This window comes from Rhinatrema bivittatum, chromosome 2 (assembly GCF_901001135.1).
Source record: "Rhinatrema bivittatum chromosome 2, aRhiBiv1.1, whole genome shotgun sequence".
In the NCBI taxonomy this organism is placed as follows: Eukaryota; Metazoa; Chordata; class Amphibia; order Gymnophiona; family Rhinatrematidae; genus Rhinatrema; species Rhinatrema bivittatum.
The window spans coordinates 239,789,593-239,804,536 of NC_042616.1; the positions used below are offsets into that span (position 1 = coordinate 239,789,593).

A 14,944-nucleotide genomic window follows, 5' to 3' on the forward strand; every position below is an offset into this window, starting at 1 on the left:
GGCCCTGCCACCAGTCTAAGTGGGGACTGCAGTTGCCGGAAGAGAGAATTGATTTTGAGGAGTTTGTTTTTTTTCTATTTTTGTTGGGAAGAATCTTTTATCAAATTCCTTCCCACCCAAAGGACTGTTTCCTGTCACCAGGAAGGGACATTGACTCAGAAGTTGTAAAGAGAGGACTTGGGCATTTGGAGATCCATATTCAAATGCCATTTAGATGGATAACTCAAATGTTAACTGTCTAAATGGCAAATTTGGCATATTCAGCCACTTATCCTGGGAGGGGTTGAGTTATCCAATTATTGGGTATATCCAGATAGGATAAGTAGCTACTTACCCACATTTCTTCAAAAATATATCTGTAGTAGCACTGCTGTAAAACAAAAGAAAAAAATCTGTCACAGGCCTGTATAGTGTAAATGTATGCTTCCAGCATTATTAACTAAGTAATGCTGGAAGCAATCAGCATTGCACAGCACAGCGATCCCGGCATTCAAAATGGGGGACCCTTTGCAGGTATGGGTGGGCTTCTGGAGGAGGGAGTCTGGTGGGTGTTTGGTGGGGAGCGAAGGTGCAATTGATTGGTAACATAACATAGTAACATAATAATGATGGCAGAAAAGGACCAAATGGTCCATCCAATCTTCCCAGCAAGGCCAAATCAAAGGCCCAGACGACTCAGTCTCCATCTCCGGCAAGGGGACTGATTGACTCCTTTGTTCAGACTGGCTCTCATTGTCCTCAAGTTGGTGCCGCGGTTTGTCGAGGAGCCAAGGGTGAGCTCCAGCGGCAGGACTCCCCTGCTGCCTCCAGATGCTGCCTGTGTTATTTTGCCTCTATCTCCAAAGCAGTCTGGTATCGATGCCAGGTGCAGTTCAGCTGCACGTGGAAGTGCGATATGGAAGGCTCGTAAGCATGGACTTCGTTGATGGGCCATGATTCTGCTTTGCTTGGAGAAAACCATCTGCAGGCTGAACTGGCCTCTCTGAGAGTAGCTGAAGGGATCAAGCATGGAGGGGTGGGAGGTTCCTTCTCCTGGTGTTCCAGTGGCGGCTGCTGTGTCAAAGCCTTTGGTAAGGAAGGATGATTGATTGATTTGTTGAGTTTTATATACCGTCGTTCGGTTTCGCCATCACAACGGTTTACAAAGTTTCGATGTTTAACATAGTGTTCGAAGAATCATAAGCTTGTTAACGTAATTATCTATGATATCTATGATGGAGCTAATGATCTGCCTAGCCCTGGCTGGGAGGGAAATTACACTGGAAGATATCTGGAATGTTATTACCAGAATAGAAGGGAAATTTATTTTTCTCCGGTTTCAAAATTGTTTACATTTTCTGCTGAAGTAACAGCCAAATTTGTAACTCAGGATAAGAAGACGGATTGGGTTGAAGGGAAAGTCACTCTCAGTGGGAGGCCAGATTGCTGGTTTGTACTCCTTCAGCATGACCTTTGTGAAAGACAATCTTGCTCTATATCAGGGGTAGGCAACGCTGGTCCTGGAGTTTCACAAATATTTCTCATGCAGATTCATTGTTGCTATTCTGAAATTTTTAGTTGCCAAAGAGAAAATGTGAGGTGAATCCTGAGAGTGTGGCCTGGATATTATTTCATCTCTAAATAGCCTGGACCTGTCAGATTTTCTAGAAAGCTCAGTGGAAGAGATAGTGATGAGGGCTATGGTATTGGTGACTTTCAGTCCTGAATCTGGGAAAAACTGACTGCTTAGACCAGGGGTGGGCAGTTCCGGTCCTCGAGGGCCACAAACCAGTCTGGTTTTCAGGATATCCCTAATGAATATGCATGAGAGAGATTTGCATGCACTCTGCCTCAGTTGTATGCAAATCTATGTCATGCATATTCATTAGGATATCCTAAAACCTAGACAGGTTTGTGGCCCTCGAGGACTGGAATTGCCCACCCCTGGCTTAGACTATACTTTAAATATAGACATGTGTCTTTTTGTGGTCAGTCTGTAAGGATTTCCCTGATGTAGCAAGGTCTACCCAGCTCCTTTGAAAGGCTTTTCTTCTACTTTGATAATATGTGCTGGTGCTGGGGGCCAGTTTTTTCTTTAAATTTCCTTGTAAGTGTCTTGTGAATTATAAGGGGACTGCATTTCTGTTCTTTGACCCCTCTCATTGGGAAGGGGTCAGGATAAATCAATTGTGAATTGAATTTCATTTCTGACCTCTTAAGGCATCTGATTGAAGGGTTATGAATCTAAGTGGGGTTTTTTTCTATCTTTTTCCTTGGGTACTTTTAGGTTTCTTCTTGATCTATTTTTCATTTTTTTCTCTCCTCCCCATCCCTTATTATGAGATTAGCATCCACTATGTTATATTGAAATGACTTGACCATATTTCTGTTAATATTCTGTAACAGTGTGAAATGCTCTTGATTTATATACTGTCAATCTTTTTTGCAAAAATTAAAATATCAAATAAAAAAGGACTCAGACCAGGCTGAAATGAGCTTTGTTTGAGTTTGACCTTGAATTGATTACAAGTATTGCTTACTAATTTAATTATTTTTGGCGAATCAGTGTGCACAGAAAAACCCTGCAGTCTGCATTTCTTTCGTACAGTGAAGTTGTGTGTAACCTAGAACCATAGAACATGATGGTAGTTAAGGACCATAAGGGACCCATCAAGTCTGCCCAGTTGACTTCCTGGTGCAATACCACAGACCACGGTTCATCTCTGGCTTTCCCTTCACATCCCTGTGGCTAAAGATCATCTGCGCTTATCCCATGCCTTCTTGAATTCTGCTACTGGTTTTGCTGGCCTTCAATCACCTCCACTTCTTTTTGGGAAGAAATGCTTTCTAATGTCACTCCCAACTCTACCCCTTTTATAGTGTACTACAGTATAATATTTTCTTATGGTCACTGTCCTAGATCTCATGTTTTTATGTACATTTACAGTTGGCAGCAGCAGCCAGGAATACAAAATACAGCACAAGGATAGACTGAATGGGAAAAGCCTGATCAATGAACTGTGAGAATGTAACTGCGCTCGAAGGTTTCCATGCATTCTACTCCAAGGTAAGGCCAAAGATGATATTTAAAGGTTTGGTTTACAGTTGTCACTATTGTATCATAAAACTATGTTGATGGTATAGTATTTGAAGCTTAATTACATGGAACATCTGTATCTATGATAAGGGTTTGTGCAAACACGCTGAGATCACTGATTAAATCTGGATGTGAGCAAGAACATGGTCCCAGAAAATAAATCTGCAGGCTTCTGAAAAAAAAATCTCCCGGCTGGACTAGTTCTTGTGACTGTAAATTTAGCTGCTTTCTTTAGTTCCTAACAAAGCTCAGTAACCCACCCACATTTCTTCTGTATCCAGGGTTGAGCTTCCCCATGGGCAGAATAGGCAACTGCCTAGGGGCAGCTATTACGGCTGCTGGAAGTCCGCTCTATCACTGGAGGTAGCTCTACTGGCTGTGTCGTTATATTAGGTCAGCCAGCCGATGCATCATCTGGGGCAGGCTTCCTCGGGCTGGTCGCAACTCACAATTTCGGAAGGAGACCCCGCCCTTCCCAGACGGGTGCGGGGGAAGGGACACTATTGTCCATGCCTAGGTGCAACCAAAGGGTTAAATCCACTGCTTTTTGTGACCTGACAGTAGTTCCAGACTTGCAGCATGGAAACCTCCAGATTAAGTGCATTTGCTTTAAATAGAAGACAGGACCACTTAAATAACAGGGGTCTGCAGCAGCAGCAGCAGTAGCAATGGTGATACGGGGGCTAATCCCTTTTTAAGTTATGCCTTTCATTTTGTCCGGAAGTTAACAGTTTTAAAGAACAAAACGTGCAGCAGGATCCCAGAAAGATTATAAATATCTAAAAGAAAAAAAAATGCCCGTCCATTACATTGCAGTAGTTGCTGCCAAAATGATGTTCTGTACCAAGAATATCATAGGATCTTTAGTCATAGGACCATACCTAATTGAAAAGCATTTGTTTGAAGCGCTTACAGTAAATTTCAAATATAAAAGCATCCTTCATAGCAGTTTCATCAATCAGAAATGAAATCTATGCCTTTAAGAAGCAGACATTGTTCAGAAAAAGATGCTAGTTCTTCTACAATGAGCTTTATTTACTTTTTTCCTAATTAGCACCCCTTTCAGTATTTTTAACTTTAGATGTTAAGACTGAAATAAGTGTTACAAACCAGCAGTGATTTCAGCAGAAGGTGAGCAAGCTGCCTGCTAGTTGATGAAAAGCACCTTAGAACAATATTCACTGCACTTCTTCCACTGCAATAAATTTTAATTCCCAGGGATCACAGGCTGCCCTGACTGGTAGCAGAGAAACACATTACTTTGTATCCTTAAAGCCATAACTTGGCAATTACAGCATGCAGGACATACCATTGTGAGCCTTCCAGAAAAGCAACTCTTCTCAATGAGCACGGGCAAGGCATGGGATTTAGATGGATAATTATGAAGTTAGGTATCTATGATACATATAGGACAAGGGAGAGTCGTTTTTTATAATCCTCATGATTACTCATCCGGGCAGGTCACATATACTGTACATGAACTGCTGAGGCAAGGTGAACTGCAGTTAATCAGAATATTGCAGCTATGTGTTTAAACGCTTGTCTTCAGGCAACAGTTTGGGAATGAATACAATTTGTCTTGTAGAAAAAATGCGTTTGAAATCTTAGAAAGCGTCACCTTTGCTGTTATATTTTTGGAAAACAAAGGAATGGCCAGATATGTTTAAATGTTAAAACAGTACTCATTATAGGCTCAATTCAGCCCCCTGCTTGGGAATTAGAAAGTTTTTTTCACTGGTTTTGCACGTGACTACAGTTCTGCTCGCTTGCAGGGTCATTTTTCAAAATGTCATGGCCCTTTATCACGTGCGTTAGGGCCTTATTGCGTGCGATATTGCCCTAACGCACGCGATAACGGCCGCATCGTGACATTAAAATTTAAACGAGGGAGGGGGGGTTTGGCGGGGTTAACCAAATTTTGGGACCCAGTAGCGCTGCGGGCGATAATGTTTACACGTTATCGCCAGCGGTAGCATCGGAAATAGCACCACCTTTTGCAGTGGTGCTATGGGGGCCATGGTGGGCAGCGCCGCCACAATCGCAGGCAGTCAAGAACGCACCGCCGCGATGCAGCCGGCTGCACGCTATGGCCCCCCCCACCCTCGCCCTTTTTCTGGCCACGGCTCTTCATTCCGCTATATTGTTAAGCAGTGGAGAGGGTGGAAGAGAATGCGCGTGTGTGTGGGTGACTTTGGAAATGTGGAGGGACGTGGCTTGTGAACCGCCTTTAGGTACAATTCTTTGCCAGCTGCATTAGTTACTTTTCCCTGTCTCGGCCTGACTTGTTTGCTCTGTGTCAAAATGCTGGAAGTGGGGAGAGGGTTTGGAATGGAGTTCTCATCAACTTTCTGCAGCCTGCAGTTGTTTCTCATAAAAAGGCATGGAAATGTATTTGGAGGCTCGGTTTTCTAAAAATACTGACCTGATGTTTTTAGTATCCAGATTCAATTGCGATATTCACCTTTTCTTCCTGCATGCCAGATTTGGTAAATTGTTCTTTTTTTTTTTTTTTTTTGGAGAGCTATTTTATTTATAGGCAGATAGCAGCCCTGGATCCTTTTCACATAATGCTTTCCAACCCTTCCATATGTTGGAAAGCATAAAAAGCAGCAATATAAAAGCATAGAAAACCACTTATTTTCCATGAAAAGCTACAATGACTTAGGAAGGTAGAAAGCATTTAACACCTCTAAAAAAAAACCAACCCACCATTATTTCATGCTCGCAATCTGCCTTCTTAATTAATTAACAGCTGGCTTGCCCATAAAGGCGCAACACTAGTCACTTGTGGCAAAGAACAACTTTCTCTTTCTCAGAAGATTCAACCGTCAACCCCTCCAATGTTTCATGCATTCGGGACAAAAGAAGGGCAGAAGCAATGGAGAATGGTTCCTCGTATGCCCCATGCGAGGTTTGCTTCTCTGCCACACATACACCCTGCAGAACTCAGTTCAGAGCATTCCCGTCAGCTGTGTGCTGATGCCCTCTCATATGTGCCCTTTAGGGCATGGCCATATAACAAAAAAAAGGCCTCTCCTCTGCAGCGACTTCTTCTTTGTAGACAGATGCAGTATGTTAAGATGTGTAGGCGATCATAGCATGTAGATAGAGCGTGATGCATTTGGAAACAGAAGAGTGACCTGATCACAGTCGCCCTTCCTACCTCCTTTATAATTGCAAGTCTAACGGAAACGTATGTGGACTGATGCATTTCTGCTGTGTGAACTTTCCTGTCGCAGACCTGGTCCCTTTTAGTAACTTTGCAGCTCTGACTTTGTAGACACACTACACACCATAAAGCTTGTGGCGTCAGGTGCTGCTTGCTCATTGCTTGACTGATTTGGGAGATGGCCACATCGCTGATCCCTGTTGCTGCTGGACCATTAATCTTGCAGCTCATCATCTGAGTCCTGCATATGTAGTGGAGCCCCAGCAATATTTCTTTGGTAAGATTAAATGCAATCCAGAGTCTACTGGAAGATAATTTTAAAACAACCTTAAATCTAAATAAATGTTATACTCAAGCTGTTTAACATTTGGAGACAGGACAGAAAAACATATATCATGGGTTCATAATTACCTTTAAACTAATTATTTTTATTAACAGGGTAAGTATTTTGATACATTTAGGGGCCTTTGTACAGCATGGGCATTGGTGCTAATGTGCATTTAATGTGAGCATTAACACAAATGCCCATCAGTACATAGACTCCTTAGTTGGGAAATAGTGGATGCAGTTGTCTTTTACCTCATTAATTAGGGCTCTAGTCTGTTATTTCTTCTTGCTGTTATGGAAGATAAGAGCAGTAATTTGTTCTCATGTACATGGGTACATTATTTTTAAAGCTTATGTTTGATTGCAGACTGAAGTCAACAGATAGTAGGAGCACTTATTTTACCAGTGCTATATATAAGTGTTTGAATGATGAATTAGCTCTTTCTGAATGAGAGAGAAATTATCTTTGAAGGTTAGCCTTTCTCTAGCAGACAATTAAGTGTCGCAAAACAGAAGCAACACAATCACCAGCGCTATAAAAAGTAGAGATTCTGCATTCAAGGTTACAAATTGCATTTGTAATTTTTTTTTTTTTTTTTTTTGCAACTGTTTGTTTATTAAGCAAACAAATCAGAATAACAGAGTAAAAATAAAATAAACATTGTGGCAATCGATGCCAAGACATAAATATATGCCCAGATTATAAAGAGGTCACAACAGGTCTGCAGAGTAACCTATTACAGGGGGGGCTCAAAACGGTCCTACGGCTCCCCCCTCCCAGCCAGTTGGGTTTTCAGTATATACCTGATGAATATGTATGACATTTATTTGCATGTACTACCTCCTGTGTATGCAGATATTTCTCATGCATATTCATTAGGGATATCCTGAAAACCCAACTGCTTGAGGGGGGGGCCCATTGGACCGGTTTGAGCATCCCTGACCTGGTATATAAATGTAACAGGGCAGGGAATTATAAAGCATGTTTTAGTAGTAGGACCAAAATTTCCCCAAATCCTGTCACGTTTATATTTAAGACTCACCAACTCCTCCTTATGGCTGTGGAGTGATATAAAAAAGAGGCTGACAAGAAGTACTCTCCGGCACATCAGTTCAAACTGGGAGTTATGACTCAGAGTCAGTACAAATAACCTTTGGCTAAAGTCACTCTCACCTTATCCAGTATTGCATCAGTTAGGACCTGTTATATACCAGCTACAATTGCACCTTCATTGCAAATGCACAGCTCTTTCCATGTCTCTCTTCTGAAACCTTTGGTGCTCTCCTGGGAGTTGTGGAAAATTCCGACTCCCTTGACCATGGCTGCTGATCCAGATTCTGATTTCTGAGTACGAGGCCAGGGAGACATTAGATGCCAAGAGAATCTGTACTACTGTGGTACTCCACCAGCCATGGTAGTCATGCTGCTGCCTGTGTCCTCCTACCTCTCATAGGCCTGGGCCGGGCCCTGGCCACACTTTTTCACTGCTGCTGCTCCGACCTCATATGCACATCTCCTTAGGCACATGCATGTGTGCATTCCTGCCCTTTATAGGGCCTCTAGCGGAAAATCCTCTTGGACGTGCACTTTTGACGCCACTGGCCTGAGATATTTAAAGGGCAGCCCCGCAGCACATCGATGCCTCAGAAACAGGTCTTCCTGTGATTCTTCATGATGCTAGTTGCCGTGTTTCTGACCTCCTGACCTCTTGCCTTGCCTTGCTGTGTCCTGTGGTCCTTTCTTTTCTCCCCTTTGCTGCTCCCCTTCTCCTTGTCCTGTCTGCTTTCCCTTCCTCCTTCAGACTGTCTCTTCTGTTGCTGACCTTGACCTGGACCTCATCTCTTATACTACCTACCTGCCCTGAACATTACTTGAACTTCACCTTTGATACTAGTCATCTACCCTGATCATTGCTTGGACCTTGTTTCTGCTAGTACTGCCTGCCTCAACCTCAGTCCGTTCTCTAAGCCCCGCCAGCCTTCAGAACCCAAGAGCTCATCCTGCAGGGAAGGTGGGCTGGTACAGGTGAAGATCCCAGCTCTACTGGTCTACTTGTAGTACAGCAGATACACCCACTACTTGTAGTGGGTGTATCTGCTGTCGCCTGCTGAGGCCTGATCCATGGCGCCACATCTCTGGCAATGACAATGTGGCAATGGCCTAAAGCTAATGTGTCCCTCCTCGCGACATAGTCTATATTTATGAATTCCATTCCCCAGATGGAATGACTGCGAGACTGTGGGGAGCCCTTGCCCAAAGGCTTCAGTGGTGCCTCCTCTGAAGTGTACCCTCAGTGTCACTCTTTCGGGCCGATACAGTAAATCGCGCGGGAGAGCGGGCGAGCGCCCAGGCCACTCTCCTGGGTGCGCAATTCAGGAAGCAAAGGTATGCAAATTAGGGCCTGCGGTAAAAAGGAGGCACTAGGGACACCAGCGTGTCCCTAGCGCCTTCTTATTGACAGAAGCGGCGGCTGTCAGTGGGTTTGATAGCCGACGCTTAATTTTAACGGCGTCGGTTGTTGAACCCGCTGACAACCATGGGGTCGGAAAATGGACGCCGGCAAAATTGAGCATCTGTCTTCCAACCTGCGGGCCGTGGGCAGATTTTAAATATTTTTTTTTTTAGATTTAAAATTTTTTTTTATTTTTGGGGCCTCCGACCTAATATCGCTATGATATTAAGTCGGAGGTTGTACAGAAAAGCTGTTTTTTCTGCTTTTCTGTACACTTTCCCTGTGCCGCCAAAATTAACTTCTGCCTTTGGGCAGGCATTCATTTCTGAAAGTAAAATGTGCGGCTTGGCTGCACATTTTGCTTTGTGTATCACGTGGGAATAACTAATAGGTCCATCAACATGCATTTGCATGTTGCGGGCGCTATTAGTTTCGGGGGGGTTGGCCATGCGTTTTCGATGCGCTATTACCCCTTACTGTGTAAGGGGTAAAAATAGCGCATCGAAAATGCGCGGCCAACGGGGGCTAAAGTGCGCTCGGCCAAGTGCACCATACTGAATCGGCCCGTTTGTCAGGTAGTGGCAGTTGTCTTCTCTCCCTCACTCCCTGTGCCTGAGTGTACCACCTCCAATTCCTGAGCCAAACGTTGAGATATCCAATACTCTGTGCATTGTGCTAGAGCCTGAGCAATTGGGCCAGCCACTGGTTCTGAAATTCTATTAAGTTTTCCATATATCTTGGAGAGTTTTGCAAACTTTGAGTAAGAGAAGAGGCGATAGGAAGAACACAAAAAAAGGGAAAGTTATGGATGGGCAAATTAAGATTGAGGAGAGGAGGTTTGGGGGAGAAAAAGAAGTCGCTATGTTAATCAGCTCCCAAATGCTGGAATGGAGATGCGTAACTCACCAGTAGCTGAAAAGATCTGGTTCAGGCATAGGAACATGGACTGTGATGGCAGATAAAGACCATAAGGCTGCCCATTTTTCTTTCTGTTGCAAAAGCAGACACTCCAGTTGATTTCTGGTTTTCCCTTCATCTCTTCACAAATAAGGATCCTCTATACTTATCACAGGCTTTCTTGAATTCTGTGACTATTTTACTTCTACCACCCTTTCTGTGAAGAAATATTTCCCTATTTTACTCCTGAATCTACCTCTTTGAGCCTCATCCCGAGATGCAGGAATCAGAAATTCTGACCAGTTCTCAGAAGCCTCCTGTGCAGCCCAGAGCTCTACAGTGCACAAGAGGCTTCTCGGAACTGATCAGAATAACTGATTTTCCAGGTAAAGTGGTATTACTTGGCAATATATACGCAGTGGCTAGGGTAAGCTGAAAATATTTTTGAGGTAGCAAATGACCAACAGAGAGAGACTACCAAATATCTTTTTTTGGTTGCATAAGAAAACTTTCCAAAAGGCAAATATCCAGAAAGATTCTCTTATTTATGTACCTTTTCAATTTAGCAGACCTGAGCCCTTCCTTGTGTTGTGATTTTACTAACTATTCTGATTCTGAGATCCTCTGTTGGACTTTCTTCAGAGGCTACTTTTGTTGAAAAGATTTGCCTCAGGACTATTGCCCCTCTTCCTTTTTAAAAGCACGGGGAGGATTCTATTTAGTGGTGGGGGTGGGGAGGGGGTGATCCATTCATTACAATCACTTAATATGGATCAGAGATTGCTAGCTCGGAGGTTCGTAATTACTGGATTCATAGAGAACAAACATTTGGTGCTGCTAAGGAATTTTTTTTTTCAGAAAATGATAGGGCTGTTTGACAGAGTAGGTAAGGAAGATATGGCAGAAGCAATGAAGAAAATGAAGAACAAGAAAGCTAAAGGCCTGAATGAAAGTACCAACTGAGGCGTTTAAGGAGATGGAGGAAATGGGACTGGACCTATTAACAAGTCAGTACAGAACAATCTGAAAAGAAGGAAAAATACCAAATGAGTAGAGGAAAAGCAAACTAGTCCTAATCTTAGGGACAAAAAGTCTGACCCAGCAAGGCAATTTCTTATGTTCTTATGAGATGTGCAGGATTGTAATAATTACAGAGATTAAAAAAAAAAAAAAAAAAACCTCCCATGAACCGTGCTATAAAGCTATGGTAGAAAAGTACAGAGAAGAGGATAAGGTCAGTGAAACCATTTCAGATTCTGTCAGGGATGGTTGACCATAGATGTAATTTTAGGTTTAGCTGAAGAAGTATAGAGAAAAGAAAGACATGCACATAGTGTGTGTGAATCTTAAAAAGGTATGGTAATGAATAAGAGGGATATACCAGCGATTTGCTTACAGCTAGTGAAAGACTTGTACCATGATAGCAAAGTCTGAGTATGTAGTACTTTCTAGTAAAAGTGGGATCAAGACAAGAGTGAGCCCTAAATCCCCTTTCTCTTCATATTAGTACTGGATAGTCTGATAAGGGATATTCTGAAGGATCTCCCATGGAGCTTGCTATTTGCTGATGAAATGTTGCTGTGCAGAGAGCAGGGAAGGAGTAGAGAGAGAGATCTGAAAGGATGGGTACGGATCATGGAAGAATGAAGACTGAAGATTGGCTGAATGAAGTGTAGCGAACCTTTGGTTTCCCTAACTAAAAGGAGTGCACCATTTAACTGGGTAGGTAATGCAGAATTTAGTGAAGGGAGATTTGGGTTTTACTCCCCCATGTGGAAGCTGCAAATGGTGTGTTCTAGCTGTATATCATCCTCAAGCACCATTAATTATCGTGGGGTTTTAGTTAGTCTTCCCTGCAGACACAAACTGGAGCCCCCTTTTTCCTGCTGTGGATTTTAGTTTGCCTTTTGTTGGAGCAGGCGCTCTCTGCTGCTTGCCTGTTTAATTTTTGTAGTTTAAGGACTAAGAGGGGATAATAGGATGTTTCTTGAAGTCAGCCTGCCAACCAGACTTCTTTCTGATTGCTTTTTAATCTTTTATTCCACTTTTGGGTAATTCCCTGTGAGAGCCCAGTGGCTCTCACAGGGAATTACCCAAAAGTGGGTAATTGGGGCATCCCTGTGTTCAAAACTGTCGCAAGGGATAGGGAAGAGCTGCAGTGTGCTGTCTCTCCTTTAGAGGATGGAGCTGACAGCGATCCGATGCAGAGGAGTTTCAGCTTTAAACTAGCTGTCTTTTTGCATTATCTCCTCTGTTTTGAGCCAAGGAAAAATGTCCACCCTCCCTGTCTCTGTTTTGTTTTTTCCCTTTTGATTAAGAGACTATTTTTGTTATTTGGAACTAAGTGCCCTTGGTACCAGGGACTTGGCATCCATTACATTGAGAGAGAGAGATGTCTTTCATTCTGAAAGAACCTGAAGACTGAAACAATCATCTTGAAAGGGAGTTCTGCTTATTGCAGAAAACAAAAGGAGCTGAAGGTGAGAGAAGAGTGCACCAAATAGGAGAAACAAAGTATTTAAGAAGACTTCAGGAAAGGTATAAAAATTGGGACTATGTTCTGATAAAATATTGGAACTTTATTCCAACCACGCCATAATGTGGAGAGAACAGATATAAAAACATTGGGAATAGTTCAGTCCTCTTTGTCCAATCTTCAATCTGAGTAATTTGATGCAAATGTGAATAATCTGAGTAAATTGAGTAGGTGGGAAAAGAAGGAGATCAAGGGGTAGATTTTTAAAAACGGCGCGTTGTTCGCGCTCCAGGCGCAAACAAAAGTACGCTGGATTTTAGTAGATACGCGCGTATCTTCTAAAATCCAGGATCAGCGCGCGCAAGGTTGCCGATTTTGGGCAGCTGGTGCGCGCCGAGCCGCGCAGCCTGCCTCCATTCCCTCCAAGGCCGCTCCGAAATCGGAGCGGCCTCGGAGGGAACTTTATTTTGCCCTCCCCTCACCTTCCCCTCCCTTCCTCTACCTAACCCACCCCCCCGGCCCTATCTAAACCTCCCCCTACCTTTATCCGTGGATTTACGCCTCCCGGAGGGAGACGTAAATCCACGCGTGCCAGCGGGCTGCTGGCGCGCCGAGACGCGATCTGGGGGCGGTTCCGGAGGGCGCGGCCACGCCCCCGAACCGCCCTGGCCTGAAACCACGCCCCGGGCCCGCCCCCGAAACGCCGCATCCCGCCCCCAAAACACCGCACCAATCGGCCCCGCCCCGACACGCCCCCGACACACCCCCGACTGAAAACCCCGGGACTTACGCGAGTCCCGGGGATCTGCGCGCGCCGGCGGCCTATCGAAAATAGGCGCGCCGGCGCGCAAAGCCCTGCTCGCGTAAATCTAGGCGGATTTACGCGAGCAGGGCTTTTAAAATCCGCCCCCAAGTGTTAAGACGAGTTATTCCAAAGGAATTTAGAGACTGCTAAATCATAAGTTTATTAATCTTTTTGCTGTCCTATTTATTTATTTATTTATGTATTTATTTATTTATTTATAATTTTTATATACCGATGTTCCTGTATACAATACATATCGCACCGGTTTACATGGAAACTGAACTGTCGCCTCAGGGGCGTAATACATTGTAACATGTTGACAAAGAACTTTTCGTGAAACTTTCATAAACAAGATTAACTGAAACAGGGTACAAAATCAGAAAAGTATGTACAGTGGTATGGATAACGTTATTATTTATTGACTTTATTTAAACAACACTGAACTTGAGCTGTAAATTCTCTTCAGTCATCTAATCAACTATCAGTAAAAGAAGTTGGAAACCAGCCTGCTTCTCAGTGTGTCTTGTGGCTGAAAAGACTGTGATAATTGTTAGTTCTGTTTACAAGGACGGAATGGACTTGTACTGAGACTATTGCAAAAGGGCCTTGGAATGAGCCCTGGAACTCAGAATATAAACACTATCCATGAAGAGATAGCCAAGTTGAAGGGGAGTTGTGTGCAGAAAGGGTCCATTATCTCTTTTCCTATGTACCCCTGGGTGCCAGCTCAAGGGTCTATCCCGTCCAGGGGTTGCAAGGCAAAATATATGGTAGTAAAATTCAGTGGTGAAGGTAATTATATGGAAAGCATGAGAATTGGAGAGAAGGACTTGTAAAATTGAGCAGTTTAGATGATTAGAAGCAACAATAGATGTAACAGATCCCTTGCTGGGGAGATCAGATCGAGGACTAGGACATGATTTTTAGGGATGTGAATCGTATTTCTGACGATTGAAAATATCGTACGATATTTTCATAGTCGTCAGAAATCGGGGGCTCCCCGAAACCGATAGGAAAACCCCACGAAATTGTTCGTGGGGTTCTCTTATCATTTTTTTTGGGGGGGGGGGCGGGAAAAACGGCACACAAAAACAATCCTTAAACCAACCCCGATCCTTTAAAACATCTCCCTTAGCTTCCCCCACCCTCCCGACACACCCCCCAAAAAACGTTTTAAATTACCTGGTGGTCCAGTGATGGTCCCGGGAGCGATCTCCCGCTCTCAGGCTGTCGGCTGCCACTAATCAAAATGGCGCCGATGGCCCTTTGCCCTTACCATGTGAAGGGTATCCATGCCATTGGCCGGCCCCTGTCACATGGTAGGAGTAATGGACGACCGGCGCCATCTTTAAAAATGGCGCGGGCCATCCAGTGCCAATGGCATGGATACCCTGTCATATGGTAAGGGCAAAGGGCCATCGGTGCCATTTTGATTAGTGGCAGCCGACGGCCCGAGAGTGGGAGATCACTCCCAGGACCACCACTGGACCACCAGGTAATTTAAAACGTTTTTGGGGGGTTGGGAGGGTGGGGGAAGCTAAGGGAGCTGCTTTGAAGTGTCGGGGTGGGTTTTTTGTTTATCGGCTTGGGCGCAGCCGATAAAAAAATACCCGATCGGGCCGCACGAAAAAAAATGCACGATGTGAATCGGAACCGGAATCGGAACCGATTCCGGTTCCGATTCACATCTCTAATGATTTTATTTATTTTGTTTTATGTTTTTATTTAATTACATTTGTTA

General features: G+C 43.9%; 1 protein-coding gene across 2 annotated transcripts in view; it reads left to right on the forward strand.

Moving 5' to 3' along the window:
• TMEM108 (transmembrane protein 108) overlaps window positions 1-14,944 on the forward strand; it is a 521,047-nt gene that overhangs the window by 68,725 nt on the left and 437,378 nt on the right. For both annotated transcript variants that reach the window (XM_029589322.1, XM_029589323.1), the window contains exon 2: window positions 2,927-3,046. The gene's annotated coding sequence lies outside the window, so the exon portion shown is untranslated. The remainder of the gene's footprint in view (window positions 1-2,926; window positions 3,047-14,944) is intronic.